Source organism: Bemisia tabaci, chromosome 10 (assembly GCF_918797505.1).
Source record: "Bemisia tabaci chromosome 10, PGI_BMITA_v3".
NCBI classification, from domain to species: domain Eukaryota; kingdom Metazoa; phylum Arthropoda; class Insecta; order Hemiptera; family Aleyrodidae; genus Bemisia; species Bemisia tabaci.
Window position 1 is genome coordinate 11,661,497 of NC_092802.1, and position 16,430 is coordinate 11,677,926.

At 44.7% G+C, this 16,430-nt stretch overlaps 1 protein-coding gene and 1 long non-coding RNA gene across 4 annotated transcripts in view; one reads left to right on the top strand and one right to left on the bottom strand.

The window, feature by feature from the left end:
- Positions 1-16,430, top strand: part of LOC109044678 (uncharacterized) — a 52,623-nt gene that overhangs the window by 7,197 nt on the left and 28,996 nt on the right. The window lies entirely within an intron of this gene.
- Positions 924-3,352, bottom strand: LOC140225726 (uncharacterized). Its single transcript, XR_011900703.1, has 2 exons — positions 3,113-3,352; positions 924-2,258 (listed from the first exon to the last, which is right to left on the bottom strand). It is a non-coding gene; the product is annotated as an uncharacterized lncRNA (long non-coding RNA).

Below are 16,430 nucleotides of genomic sequence, written 5' to 3' on the forward strand. Positions count from 1 at the left end.
CTACGAAGCCGGTTTCTAACGCGAGTACCGGTGGGTCATTGATTTTTGCGCGTCCGAGATTTCTTTGTTTACATAATTTCTCCAATAATACGAATAGATCACCGTAGATGGCGTTTGCTTGCTCATCCGGTGGAAGCATCTAACCGGAGGAAATTTTCCGGTTAATGGTGAAAAAGCGATCCGGTAAAGGCACCTTAGCGGTAGGAAATTTTCCGGTTAGCGGTTACAAAGTCATCCGGTAAAGGCACCTTAGCGGTAGGAAATTTTTCGGTTAGCGGTTGAAAAGTCATCCGGTAAAGGCACCTTGGCGGATGGAAGTTTTCCGGTTAGCGGTTAAGGTGATTCGATGGACGCCATATTTTGTGTCAGAACGGCATGCGATGTATCGCATCAATTGGTTCCATTTTTTCAGCTACTCGTCATCATTTTTCTCCAATTTTTAGATCGCAATTCTGTTGTCAGGAGACTAAAGCACTCACTTACCAATTTTAACAAAGAAATTAAACGTAATAAAGGCGTGGTTTCTTTAGAGAGAAAACATCGCATTCAAGTGCAGTTTCGATACAAGTATCGAATGCGATGTTTTCTCTCTAAAGAAACCACGCCTTTATTACGTTTAATTTCTTTGTTAAAATTGGTAAGTGAGTGCTTTAGTCTTCTGACAACAGAATTGCGATCTCAAAATTGGAGAAAAATGACGAATAGCTGAAAAAATGGAACCAATTGATGCGATATATCGCATGCCGTTCTGACACAAAATATGGCGTCCGTCAAATCACCTTAAAAAGTTATCCGGCAAAGGAACCTTAGCGATACTTACAAGATTTTCTAGTCAGGGCACCGTGCCGCCGTATAACGTTTTATTCGACGGTACCGTACCGCCGAATAACGCCATCCTTAAAAAAGTGTACAAACAGAGAAAATACATAAATAAAAACTTTATTTTTCCAAAGTATTGCTGTACATAAAGACATAAAAAATATCAACAGGTTTCACATGGTTTGTTGAATTATTTTCTAGAATTGTACCAGATCACTCAGTAGTATTGCGTACAGTTAAATTGAGGAGTCATGTTTCTCTAATAAAGTTAACAATTTTTGGCTGAAATTTACAAATGCATGCATGATATCAGCGGTCTAGAACATAATCGTTTCATTGTAACAAGAGCAACTTAAAGAGTTGTGAAAGTAAATTGAACTCGTTAAAGGGTTGCCATATCAACATGGTGCATTTTTGAAACTTTTCTACTTAGACAGATCTTGGAGGAATCATGTTTCTCTAATAAAGTTAATAATTTTTGGCTGAAATTCACAAATGCATGCATGATATCAGCAGTCTAGAACATAATCGTTTCACAGAAAAAAGAGCAATTTATAGAGTTGTGAAAGTAAATTGAACTCGTTAAAGGTTAGCCGTATCAATATGGTGCATTTTTTAAACTCTCCTACTTGGACAGATCTTGGGAAGGGAAACTCTACAAACTTCTGTCTCATCATTTCTAGTTAAAGTAATGTCCCAATTATCCGGCAATTTGTAGCGAGGAATATCGGAAAATTCGGACAAAAAACTCCTTCTTCCGAGGTACGACTGCCCCTAAACCCATTTTACCAGAGGCGGCTCCAGCAAATTGGCAACATCCAATTTCCTCCATTTAACCTTTGTTAAATAATCGATTCTTGTCGGAGCACTTGACCCCTCCAAGAATCGATACATTCCCATAGGATTAAATGAGGAAAAACAATTTTGCCAATTTTCTGGACATCACCTATACGGGACTCCGGAATATCTGTCACAGGAGAAGTGCGTTTTAGTGAACCCCTGCAACAGCCCCCTACCAGCCACCCTGTAGAAATAGAAGTGCATCAACCCGAATCTTCAAGCAACGCGCCGCCTGCACACTCATTCATCACAATCATTGGGCATTGGCGGTGTATGACTTGAAGGAAGGCTCAATCTATATTGGAATGACAGCATCCCCGATGACAAAAGCACCGAACTGGAACTACTCCGGAGCGCTGGAAGCAAACTATTTGGAAATAGAGCGTGGTATCTCGCAGAGGTGGGCGCACCTTCTCAAAACAACACCTGGGCCTGCGGAGAGTTTACGTGTGCATACGCAAAGTCAGTAGCGCGGAGGGCTCCAATTGAGGAGTTAGGTGCAAAAGGGGCGTTAGGTGCAAAAGGGGGGTTAGGTCCATGACGCCCCTTTTGCAGAGACCGGTTTTTCTGAATCCTCATATCCTAAAATTTAGGTGTACCTATAACGGAATATTGAAGCGTCGCGTCTTGAAAGCATTGGGCTGGCATCGCTCCCGGAAAATCAGTCGAACCACGAGGTTTTTCATGATGCAGCAGAGAGGTTTCCGGTGGACACTCGCGTGGTGACATCGCCAGACACGGCCGTTGTCAGATAGCCCGAGGAATCTCTCTATTTCGTACATCTCTACCTCGGGCGTCGGGCTCCGAAACCCACGAAACGGCGACAGCCAGTCCTCTTTCCTGGATTTCGGAGCCTACGACGGATGTTACATGCAAAGTCAGGAGGTTTTTGGCGAGCGAACCGTGGGAAATGACGCTAAGTTCGCAATCCTACGGACCCACGAGGACCCCGCTGAAGCCTCCTGAAGTCAGTCGCGTTTGCCTCCTTGCCCGTGTGTTCCACCCGGAAACCTCGGCCTTGTCGTATCCTACGCCCTTTCCGTGGTGCCTTCCCTGTTGAGTAGCCCGAATGCGGTACGTCCCCCGGTCCCTACCGGCAGCGAAGTGAAGTAGTTGTTAGAGTTGTTCTGTGTGAGTTTGTTATCTGTGTGATTACATGTGTGGTTTGTTTTTAGTAGTTGTAGCCTGTGTGGCACTTGTTATTATTAAACCGTTGTATATTACACCCCCAATACACGAGCAGCCACCCTAGATTGTGAGTCATATTCTTTCCCTAGGATACCACTCTCGAGGTAGGTGACCATTTATTTAGAGTGATAGGGCTCTTACACCCCACCTAGACCATCTCCCCTTTCTCTAGGACTACCCTATCTGGTGGATACTTACGCCCCCATCTGCGATCATCCCCTACGTGTTCAGCTGCTTGGCTCGAGAGCTGAGCACGTTATAGTACCAATTTTCATATTATTATGTCAAACATTCACTGAGATACAGTAATTTTATTATTGTTAGGTTGGCTAAAAATGAACGTACCTAACCTCAAACAACACTGATAACAGTCTTTGTTGACAGCGCGCGTTGTCGAATCGTTTTCAGAGGTTTCAAGTTCAACTTTCAAAAGTTTACAGTGGTTTTCAGCGTGAAGTGACAGTTTTTCGCGAACAAAGTACCTGATTGTGTTATTGATAACAAAAGATGAGTGAAAACAACACTCAACCAGGTCCTTCGAGTCCAACCAAATCAACTCCTCCTAGCCCAGCAAACGGTCGCAAGAAAGCAAGACATGAGGCCGATTGGGTTAGAAATAAAAAGAAGATGAAACGGAATTCTGGAGAGGAATATGTAACTAAGAAAGGAAAAACCATTGGCAAGGAAACTCACAATACTCTTACTCAGTGTTGCAGCAAGAAATGCTACGAAAAAGTGACGCATTGTTGACTTTGCAACTTGCGATCTAAGGGACCAACTGAGGCTGCAAATTGCACAACGAAAGGCAAGCCCACTCTCAACCGGACAACCCTACAGTGGAGTTCTACGCAACCTCTACAGACCTCGGCAACAATATCCGCCATCGGCCTGCAAAGAGCTAGAGGATGTTTGGATAACCAAGCGCAACCTCAGCGATATGAGAAAATTCCTCCAAAAAAATACACAAAGAAAATCGAGGTTTCTTCTCAAAACGGGGATAAACAAAGTCCGGTTATGCCAAAAGGACATAATATTGGTTCTGAAACGATTAGAAAGTAATAGTAGTGGAGTGTAGCAATAAGGGCAGTACAAACAGTTAAAAACACACAAAAAAAAAAAACATTTAGCCTTCATTTGTTTTTAAGTGCGGTTTCACGAGAAATTTAAAGTGTTAAAAATTAAGAACGTTTTAAGTGTGTTCGTACCCTGCGGGCCCCTCCCGGAGCAAAACAATAGGAGGGTGAGACTACCCTGCGGGCCCCTCCCGCAGTAAAAACATAGGAGGGCACGACTACCCTGCGGGCCCCTCCCGCAGCAAAACAATAGGAGGGCGAGACTACCCTGCGGGCCCCTCCCACAGTAAAAACATAGGAGGGCACGACTACCCTGCGGGCCCCTCCCGCAGCAAAACAATAGGAGGGCGAGACTACCCTGCCACCCGCCACTCGGGTGACACCCCACCGGGACCGCACTGGGACAGTCACAGGACTACCATAAATACATACCCGTCAACCACAGACTCTCCATCCAGATCATCGACAAAATCAATTCTCAACGTAGACTACGAAGATGATCTCAACATAGTTATCGAGAATTTCAATAATTTTGACTTTGACAACCATAACGACCAACCCCACCAACCGAACCCGAATCAAAATAACCCATTAGCCCAGCCACAACTGCTTTTGAATCACATCATGGCTCAACAACAAAACGCACCCGTAATTATTGGCGACCCCAAAAAGTTAGGGATTCCATCGTGCTATGGGGAATCGGCCAAAAAAGTTGATGAGCTCATCTCATCAGTAGAAAGATGGAAGAACATCTGAGGCTGGACGGACGCTGTAGCGCAACAATACACATAACCTAAGCCTACATGGACCAGCGCAAACCTAATACGAACAAAATCAGGAACAACTGATGGCAATGAATTGGGCAGACTTCAAGAAAGCACTGGAAACCAGATTCAAGCCAAGGTCAGGACGGGCATCATGGAAGGCATTCACCGATAGACGTCAAAATCTTAGAGAATCGGCTCTCACCTACGTCGAAAGCCTGTGACTTAGTGGTTTTTTTTCCAGGATTGTACTTCGCAAAAAGATAATTGTTGCAGAATAATTAAGAATTAAGAAGCAAGAATAATTTAACTAAATAATAAAAGAACTCAAACCTACTATATAATGCAAAAAAAATTGGAAAATCTCGTCATGTAAATACAGAAGATTCGAAACGATGGGGGGTCTAGCATCAAGACTATGAAACGAGCGTTTCTCTCCATCTCTATCAGTCACAGCGAAGCAGTCTACGCGAACAAGCAGCATGGAGATACCAGTAAAAGTTCAGAAGTCACACTACGATCAGGATATACCATTACCTTCCTTAGCGACTCCAGGAGCAGCAGGAGTAGATCTACATGCTGCTGTCAAGTCTACGACTGTTATTCCACCAAACAGCTCCTCCCTTATATATACAGGATTGCGATTTCAATTACCTCCGAATACGAAAGCTGAGATTAGAGGACGCTCCAGCCTCGCCGCCATGCAAGTGTTCGTTCATAACGGGCTGATAGATCAGGACTTTTTAGGTGAAGTGTGTGTATTACTTTATAACAATTCAGCGATCGACTACATCGTGAAGAGAGGAGATAGAATCGCGCAATTGGTTTTTTCTCCCCTCTATCGACCCATATTCCAATTGAAGGATAAGATAGATACTACCTTAACACAACGAGGAAGCGGAGGTTTTGGATCAACAGGAGTAAGCAGCTTGAAAAACGTCAAACTGACCTTCCCATCCTTAACAATGGAGGAGTTCCAACAAATCCCTCCACCTATTCTTCTCAAGCTGGTTGATGTAGGAAGCTGTGGCGTTTGGGATTATTTACCTCCAGAGTATTAGGAGAGAAGGGACTTCCGGCTGGAAACCTACTGCCTCGAGCACTCCGCTATTTTCTCTAAAGAATGTGACGTCAACGATGGTCCAACAAAGAGGAAGCGACACTGCCTACAATGTCGTAGAGAAATCCTTGGGGAATCACTTCCTCGAATCCCGGTAATCATCACTCCGAGAGCTATATAAGCAGCAGCCATCCACTCAATAGTCGCAGTCGTTTCTTCGCTCTCAACCAGTGGCAAGCCTCTCCTTCTCGAGCGCCAGCACCAGAACAACTCGGACGCCAGCAATATAACCAACTCACGACATAGAAATACACGCAGTCTCTTTTCTCTTCGCAAGCAAGAAACAACTCTACCAGTCATGACATTCACAGCTGACCTATCTGGACTCGGTGGACTTAGCGACGTTGATATTCGGCGTTTGTACACGGAGTTCTTAGCTCATCATCAAGGCGTAGATACTACACCTCAAACAACAATGCAGCCTCCCAGCCAACCAGTTCAACCTCTCGCTAGCGGACACGGACTTGCTGCTGTGCACCCACCACGACCCTACCTGGGGACGCAGACAGGTGTCCCGCGTCCAGTGTTTGTAACATCGCTCCCCGCGCCGGCTCCAGTGTTTGTAACATCGCTCCCGCCCGCGCCGGCTCCGGTGTTTGTAACATCGGGTCCGCCCGCGCCCCCGCCAGCTCCGGTGTTTGTAACATCGGGTCCGCCCGCGCCGGCCTCGCCCGACACACCCGGAGCAGGAACCAGCTTTGACGAAAGACCATTAGAGGAAGAAATGGAAATAATCCAAATAACCTCAGCGAAGCGGAAGGCGGAGCAAATGACAGACGCGGATGAAGCCGCACTTCCCACAAAGAAGAAACCGGAATACAAGGTGAAACCTATGCTGATTCAAAGTAGATGCTACGATCTGCTTGGAAACGGAAGCAAGAGCATCACGATTGGCTGTGAGTGGACGACTGGGTTTCCCGTGAAGATATTGTTCAGTAAATTGGATATGGCGAACAATTTCCTTCTCTTGATAACTGAAGAGTGGTACACTTTGAAAATGTACTTTGACGTAATTGAAGAATATCTGGATGATAAGCAAACACCCACGAAAGACGTACATCTCAGTACATCAGCGATCATGAAATTCCGTTTAGTCTTCCAGAAGCCATCTGTAGTCCTGATGAATCCTACCGGAAACTTCATCATGCAGAAACCGGTGTTTGATCGATTGAGACACGGTCAAACTTTAATAGACGCAGCAATCACGGAAGCTGAACAGAAGGCCGTCGAGCTCTTTCAGATAGTTAATGGAGAAAAACCGGCGGAAGGAATGGGTTATATGGAACTTTGTTGGCTGGATGCTATATGCAGGCGCTTCGAGGCACTAAATCTTGGCACTTCTTTCTGAGAAAGAAATGGAGGAATTCAGTTATCTTCTAGATTGGAGAATAGCTTCTCGTTACCAGAAAATGTCAGAAAAATTCATCAAAAAATTCAGACATAAAGTAGATTGGGAAAATATTGTAAAATATCAAAAAGTGTCAAATGACTATATTCTTGAAAATTGTCCCAAGGATTAGTTCTATGATAATTACATAGATGTTTCTTTGTGATGTAAAGTAATAAAATCAAGTAGTGGAATAGGCCTACTGGGGATACCACTTTAAAAAAAACGCGCTGATAACCCTACCTCTATGGTGGTGTGGAAACGGGTTTCTCCATAGCAATAGAGTGTTGTCACAATGTGTTTAGGCGTATTTTTGCGGGGCTCCCTCTTTGTGTTCTGGCGTATTTTTGCGGGGCTCTCTCTTTTTCTAACTACTCCTATGCCCAAACTAATATTAAAACTAAAGAAGCAAAACAAAAAATACCCAGTTCGAAGTTGGTTTATAAGTAATGAAATTATCTGAAATAATACTTGTATGGGGCACATTTTTCAACCATATTCATCTGTTTTCTCTTTAATTAGATTGTTATCACAATTAAAATACTTAAGAGACTCACATATTGTACAAAAATTTGAGCGTATAATAGTAGGGCAATACTCTATTCCGGAAGAAAGAAGTTTCGTTCAGACCATTAATTCTATTTATTTTAATCTACTTCATGAAATTATCAGATATCATCAGTATTTAACATCTAGATTTATAACGATTCCAGAACTTATTTCTTTGAAAGTCTCTTTACACTTTAGTAACACTTTATTCATACTAGGAGCCCCGAATTCGGGAAAAAAATTCTTTTTCGACTCCGTAATTCATTTAATGATAAACTACGGCCAAATGGGTAATTTTACCCGCCATGATAATGTTCCTTTGCAAGAATGCGTACAAAGACGCGTTATATTATGAAACGAGCCGACGGCCGAGTCGGGTAGTTTCGAAACATTAAAAACAATTTTAGGGGGAGACACATGTAACGTTAAGGTCAAATATTGTATGGACCACATTTTGCATACACCGTCCCCATGAAGAGCGCGGGTCAAGTTTCTCCTTCGGACACGAATTGAAATGTATTTTTTGTGTATTAACCTAAGCAATGCCAAATGCTTCATTTGTCGCAAATAAACTTGCATATCCCTGAATAATTAAAGAACAGTGCTGAGGTTTTGTATTTGAAAACTCAGAATCGTGCGCCTTATAGCTCATCGGTTACTGAAAGTACTGAGAACCTTCCACGTGTTTGTTTCTCAACCTTGTCTCTCTCAATGACCATGTGCAGTACTGAGTCCTCGTTGTAATTTGCGATTTCGGCCAAAATCATGGCAACGAAGTAAAAATGATAACTTATATATACTAAAGGGAGACTGCCTTCTTCCGAGTGAGTTCTGCAGATTGTGCTTTTCTCACGTAACCGAATGTCACGGATCCAGCTTGTCTCGTTCCAATGATTATGTCTAACAATTGAAGTACTTTCGTTTTTCAGGTACAGTTTTCGGGAACCCCCCTTGTCCTTTTCAGTTAGTTTTCTTGTTTGATGAAACTTTCAGTTAGTTTTCTTGTTTGATGAACCTGTTCTCCTGAATTCAATAGGAGCCTGGTTCAGAGAGATACATGAGCCCATCGGTATAACCTCAAAACATATTCCACCTTATGTCAGCCCTCCCCCTGACTTTCGCGATGCGGAGATTCCGGCTCCTGCCCCCCCCCCCCCCCCAGGCCCCCCTCCACCGGCTACTACGTACCGGCAATTCAGGAGTATGGTTTGTGACCACATCACATTCCGGTGCCCCCACTTCGCCCCCCTGTCCGTCGAGGAACGCTGGAGTTTGGTTTTTTTTTTTTTATTATTAAAATAAAAACGTACGACTGCCCCTTACGAGGCATTAATTACATTGGAGTTAGGTGAATCTTAAACTAATCTCATAACTAATGTAATATGATTTTGTTATTAACTTAATAAACCATTCATACCATGACCTACGCTTTACAATTCCACGCTGGAGTTTGGTGCGCCACGAAAGGCGGTGTGCAAACTGCCTGAGCCCCCTCCACCAAGACGACGCCTGCGCAAGCAAAAAGCGCTGCGCCCAATGTGGTAGGGCGCATCACACGATGCTTCACACACCACCCCCCCCCCCCACTCTGATGGGCGCTCTGCTCCCTCCGCGAGCGGCCCCAACCCCCCTTCCCAGCACATGTTTGCTGAAATGTTCAGATCTCTAAAGAGACCAGCTCCCTTCTGCCAACCGCCGCCGGACTACGAAGGGTTTCGCAGACGCCGTCCTAACCCCATCCCTGGCACAAGCTCGCAAATAAATCCCCAGTCACCACATAAACCCAGTCACCACATAAACCCAGTCATCACATAAACCCAGTCAGGGAACTGGCATGTGGAGGGATCCCCAAAGGAGTGGGCAGCGGGTATCTCTCTCATCGGCCAGAAGACAACTGAGTCGTAGCATCTCGGGGATGGCGTCCCCCACCGGCGGGACCAGCGCGACGAATCCTTTCGAGGTGGTGACACCTCAGTCGACGCCAACCAACAAAAGGCCGCGTCCGGAGGAATTGCTTGATGACAAAAGTAAAAAGGCGGCACATGAGGAAGACCTTAAGGACATCTTCAAGAAACTTAGACCTACTTTGGAAGTTCTAGAACAGGAAATTCGAAGCCTACTCCAGGCCGAGAAATCAAAGCATGTCAGCGAGGATGAACTAACGTCAAACCTTCGGAGGATGTTGGTGCACACGGAATCTGCGACTAGGAAAAGCAGCGGGTTAAGAAGCGCCGTCACCCATGCCGGGCCTTCCACGGTTCCCCCTGCCCTCCCCAAGGCTCCCTTCTCGAGGCTATCCGCCCTTGTTAAGAATGCCCGAGCCTTTGGTGCCCTGTTCTCCGGTCCCACCTCAGTCTCCGCCGCCAGCCAATCCGTGGTGGTCGGAAGACCCTTTACACGAGTTCGGGTTCGAGCGGTTCTTCCCGCGGACTCCCCCTCCCGCGCCGTCACCGCTGCCGTCAGTGTACGAGCTTGACCCGAGCACCCCCCCCCCCCTCCAGAGCACCTTTGGAACCGTGAATCGAACGTGGAACGTGATCGAATGTCACGGATCCAGCTTGTCTCGTTCCGATGATTATGTCTAACAATTGAAGTACTTTCGTTTCTCAGGTACAGTTTTCAGCAACCCCCCTTGTTCTTTTCAGTTCGTTTTCTTTTTTGATGAAACTTTCAGTTAGTTTTCTTCTTTGATGAACCTGTCCTCCTGAATTTAATAGGAGCCTGGTTCAGAGAGATACATGAGCCCATCGGTATAACCTCAAAGCATATTCCACCTTATGTCAGCCCTCCCTCTGACTTTCGCGATGCGGAGATTTCGGCTCCTGCCCCCCCCCCCCCCCCCCAGGCCCTCCTCCACCGGCCACTACGTACCGGCAATTCAGGAGTATGGTTTGTGACCACATTGGGCACATCACATTCCAGTGCCCCCACTTCGCCCCCCTGTCCGTCGAGGAACGCTGGAGTTTGTTTTGTTTTTTTTTTTATTATTATTAAAATAAAAATGTACGACTGCCCCTTACGGGGCAATAATTACATTGGAGTTAGGTGAATCTTAAACTAATCTTACAACTAATGTAATATGATTTTGTTATTAACTTAATAAACCATTCATACCATGACCTACGCTTTGCAATTCCACGCTGGAGTTTGGTGCGCCACGAAAGGCGGTGTGCTAACTGCCTGAGCCCCCTCCACCAAGACGACGCCTGCGCAAGCAAAAAGCGCTGCGCCCAATGTGGTAGGGCGCATCACACGATGCTTCACAGCACCCCCCCCCCCCCTTGATGGGCGCTCTGCTCCCTCCGGGAGCGGCCCCAACCCCCCTTCCCAGCACATGTTTGCTGAAATGTTCAGATCTCAAAAGAGACCAGCTCCCTTCTGCCAACCGCCGCCGGACTACGACGGGTTTCGCAGACGCCGTCCTAACCCCATTTCTGCGGGTTAGGAAGCGCCGTCTCCCATGCCGGGCCTCCCACGGTTCCCCCCGCCCTCCCCAAGGCTCCCTTCTCGAGGCTATCCGCCCTTGTTAAGAATGCCCGAGCTTTTGGTACCCTCTTCTCCCGTCCCACGAAGGGTTTCGCAGACGTCGTCCTAACCCCAGCCCTGCGGGTTACGAAGCGCCGTCACCCTTGCCGGGCCTTCCACGGTTCCCCCCGCCCGCCCCAAGGCTCCCTTCTCGAGGCTATCCGCCCTTTAGTCCAGTCAATCTACGATTTTACCTTGCAAATTTTGCGAAAAACTTTCTGACACATGTTTCCTATGTGTTTTTTAGCGCTGAATCCGAATCTGAACTTTGCTACCTTCGATTTTTGCCGCTAAAGCCGCCATCTTGAAAAAACGTTGCCAAATCTCATTTTTTGTCCAAAAATCGCTAATAACTCGTTCCCTGTGCGTCGGACGGCAAAATGAGTTATTTGCAGAATGAAAGTACATAAAATTTTGGTTTAGAATCATGTATCAAAATTATGATAACATGCGTATACCATCCGCCAGAGCGCGCTGAAAATAGCGGGAAATTTGAAAAAATCGCAATTTTTTGCGGTTTTCTCAAATATCTTTTTTCTTAGCGGTTTTTCGGGAAAAATGGTTACCACAGAAATTAAAGTAGACAAAAAATGCTACCAGAATCACTCTTAGTTTTTACACTAGCGATACTTTTAACAGGAACTAGGAGCGCTTGAAGTCGGAGACTCGCACGGCCGAAATCGGCTGTAGCGCCGCATCACGGTTCTACCTTATAAGGACCGTTTTATGGTTTCCCTAACGTTTAATTTTGCTTTAAGGCATTACATCTCGCTTATAATTAGTAAAATTACAGATTTCACCCCTTTTGGCATCCCTTCTCCCAGCCCCCACCCCTCCCCCCACGCTCCCTCAAAGAACAGCGTACAATCATTTCCACTGCATTTTTATCCGACGAAACGCTATTTTGCAGTTTTAGTAGTTTTAAAATGTCAGAATATCACCATTGACCCCACCCTCCCCCTCACAAAATATGAGGAGAAGAACTGAGTCGGCAGAGGAAACGCAAGCGTCGAGCACTTTGTTATTTCGTTGAATATCTGCTACTGCTTAGATGGCAAAATGACAGAAAATAGAGGATTTTTCCGTTTAGCTGCTGTATGCATGGGGCTCATTGATGACTTGACAACAAAAGTGGCCAACATGTGGAGACCTTTTTTCCGGCTGCTTATCTTCCAGCCCCCGCGCGCGACCTTGGTTTTCAGCCCCTTGATCCCCCAGCCCCCGCGCGCCATATTCTGCGATCCCGTCTCCTCTGTTATCAGTTGCGACTCGACATCCCATGATGATTTGTCGCTCATTTGCCGCGCGGCGATTATTCTTATGTTATTTTACTCTGAAGGAACCATGAACACTGGATTCGCGATCAGTGTGGTGTGAATTGTGCGAGCTTAATCGCTAAGCATTGGATTACAGTGTTTTGACTATGAAAGTGAACTGAAACTTATCAGTCATGGCTTTTGATGCTAAAACAACTTGTTTTATTTGTAAACAATCCCTTCAGAGTGGCGAAGTGACAACTGTAAAACAACGCGGCATCGAAACTTTTCGCGAGGCTAGCTCAAAACGTCAAGATGGCTTTAAAAATATGTTTTTAAGTGGTGAAGTGAGTGAAATAACAGTGCACGAACCATGTAGAAAATCGTACACGAGCAATAAAAACATTGCAGCTGCCATTAAAAGAATAATAGAGGATAGGCGTCGCGAATCACCCACGCTGCGGTCTGATGCTCCAACTTTCGCCTTTAAAAATTCTTGTTTTCTGTGTGGGGAAGTAATAACCGAGGAATTTCTGCAAGCTCAAAAACGCGCGAAATCGAGCTGTCGGCAGAAAGTGTATTTGGTGACAAAAATGGGGGTTCGTGAACAAGTAATGAGTGTCGCAACAGCTCGTGGAGATGATTGGGGCAATGAGATTGTGGCCCGATTGGAAAAAACAAAGGACCTTGTGGCGGATGATGGCCAATATCATTACAATTGCATGAATAAGCTGTATCATTATCCAAAATCTCAAGAGCCCTCAGGAACTGTTAAGCGCGGGCGAGACGTAAGTGACGCAATGCATTATGTGTATACTTATCTTGAGGAAAATGCAGAGGACTGTCAATTTTCTATGACAGAGTTGATGGGTCAGATAAAAACTGAAACCTTACCTGATGTGAGAACTGTCAAAGCAAATTTAAAAGAAAAGTATCAAAATGATATAATCATAACAGAGCAGGCAAACAAACCGTCAGTGGTTTGTTTCCTTAATACAGGAGGACAAATTTTAACTAAAGCATGGTACGAAAATAAGGCCAATTCTGAACAGGAAGAGAGAATACGTGTCATACAAGCTGCTGCAAAAATAATCTTGGAGGACATTCGCTCTGTTGTCTGTGATACAGAAAATTATCCTCCCTCTGATCGTTTTCTCGATGATGTAAATCAAGTCATTCCTGAATCTTTGAAAATTTTTCTTGAAACTGTAATTCTCCACAAAAAGAGCAAAAATAAAAGCAAGTGGCAGAGGATTTGCACGTCAATTGCTCATTGTATTATATCTGCAGCGAGACCTAGAAGTTTTATATCGGCTTTGCTAACAGGGATTGCAGCATTTATTTACAAAAAATTTGCTTCAAGAAAATTAATTGACATATTAAGCTCCCTCGGACTCTGCGCAACTTATCATGACGTATTGAATTTTGAAGTTTCTGCAATGATGCGCGACCCAATTCGTGTCGATGAAAAAAGAAATTTTTCACAATTCGTGTTTGATAATGCCGATTTTAATTCCCAGACCATAGATGGTTTACACACTTTCCACGCAATGGGTGGTATCCATTGCCTTACTCCACGCACTTCTGTGTTGCCAGATCGAGTTATTCCGCGTGTGAAAAGACGACCGTCATCGGAAGTTCTCGGAAAGTTTGGAGTTGTGCCGATGTTAACTTTCGAGAAGCAGAAGGAAGCAGAGACTCCTGCAACTAAAATATTACAGTTATCTGATATTAAGAGTGTCTCAGAGTCTTTTATGCCATCAAACTATGATCTTTTGTGGTTGTACGGAAAATGTGCGAACATAAGTAACATTCCAGGTTGGGGTGGGTTCATGGAGCAGATTACATCAGATATGCCGTTTCAGAGAACTTTCATTTCTTGTTTACCGTTTATCAACGCAAGTGCTAGCAATTATGACACGATTTATACATCATTGGTGTCAGCATCCAAAAAGTGCACAGAACTTCATCAAAAAACCTGTTTTGTAACATTTGACCAGCCTCTGTACACAAAAGCCCAAGACATTCTTGCCACCTGTGATTCTGAGGCTGGTCTTGAGAATGTAGTACTGAGGCTCGGCGGCTTTCATTTGCTGATGTCCTACATGGGCGCCATTGGTTTCATTATGTCTGGCAGTGGCCTTACAGATGTATTCAAAACCGCTTATGCAGCGAATTCCGTTGAAAAGATGATGAATGGCCACGCTTACGCTAGGGCTATAAGAGCTCATACATTGGTGCGTCTTGCATTGGCCAAAATTATTTTTAAGGAAATCCAACTAACTGCCGTGGCAACTTGTGACCTAGAAGTTTTGCTGACCAATGTTGACCGAGCGTGCATCAGAGATTCAGCTGATGATGAAGCTTGCGTGGAATTGTCTAAGAAGTTTAAGAAGCAGCTTTTATGCCTTGAGAAAAGAGGCAAAACGGCGAAATTATGGGTGCAGTATTTCAACATGGTCACACTTCTCCATCAATTTGTCGCAGCAGAAAGGATGGGAGATTGGAATCTGCATCTTGACTCTGTTCAAAGGATGTTGCCCTATTTTTTCGCTAGTGGACATTTTTTTTACGTCAAAGCTGCCTACACGTACTTGCAACAAATGAGTAAGCTGGAAGAGAAAATGACGAAACTCGAGTACAAGTTGTTCACAGAAGAAGGATATTTTACAATCCGCCGGAGTGATAAGTTCTGGAGCGGAACATGGTCCGATATGGTGATCGAACAATCTTTAATGCGCACAATGAAGTGTTCAGGCGGTCTCACTCAAGGTAGAGGAATTAAAGACAGCACTCTGGCAACTTGGATCATGGGTATGACGTCACTACATAATATCAACGACTGTATTGAGCAATTTTGTGGGGTTAACTTCGTGACGTCAGAACAGCATGTGGAACTCCGCAGCTCTCGAGTTGCACGTGACGATGCAGATACTGGTAAAATTTTCGACTGGTTTCAAGAGCATTCACCATTTCCAATGCAAGAAGATCTCATTGCGATAGATACTGGATTGGTCGCAAATGAAAGTATCAACTGTCACATTGCCAAGGAGCTTGGAGAGAAAGGTTTATTGAAACTAAAAGACGGTCATTTTGAAACATTGGAATTCAAAAGGAAAGACAGGTGCAATCCACTAAGTAACTTGAGAACTGCAATTAAATTTGGAGATAAACTTGTATCCATCGACCCCCTCACGCTGTTCCGCCGTATCTGCATTACAAAAAAATCTGAAGAAGAACTAGAACAATATTTGTCTTACGAACTTTCTCCTTACCCCCTCTCAATTTTCAAAGAGGATGGCATGCGGAAAGGAACCAAATCTTCCCTTTACAAATGCTTTACGCCTTTTGCACAGAAAATAAATCAAGAAAATTCAGTAAGCGTTATCGACGGCGGTTTCTTACTGCACCGCGTCATTTGGCCAAAGAATGAATCTTTTGAATCAATTTGCAATGCCTACGTCTCATACGTTAAGCGACACTACGGCATGAGTGCAGTCGTCGTTTTCGACGGATATCCAGTTTCTAGAGGAGGAGACATCAACAAGAGCACCAAGCACAATGAGAGAATGCGAAGAACAGCTAAACATAGTTCGGCAGACATCCTTTTTGAAGCGCACATGGTCCCAACAGTGGCGCAAGAAAAGTTTCTTGGCAATAGTAACAACAAGGATCGGCTCATTACCATGTTAAAAAATTGCTTCGAGACTGAGAATATTTCAGTTTTTCAGGCTTCAGAAGACGCGGACAGACTTATTGTGTCAACAGCGATAGAAATGACATCCAAATTCAGTACTGTTTTCATTGTGGGTGAGGATGTCGACCTGCTAGTTTTGTTGACTGCGAACTCGGAAAATATCGGTAACATTTTCTTATTGAAACCGGGCAAGAAAAACGCCGCGCCAACTT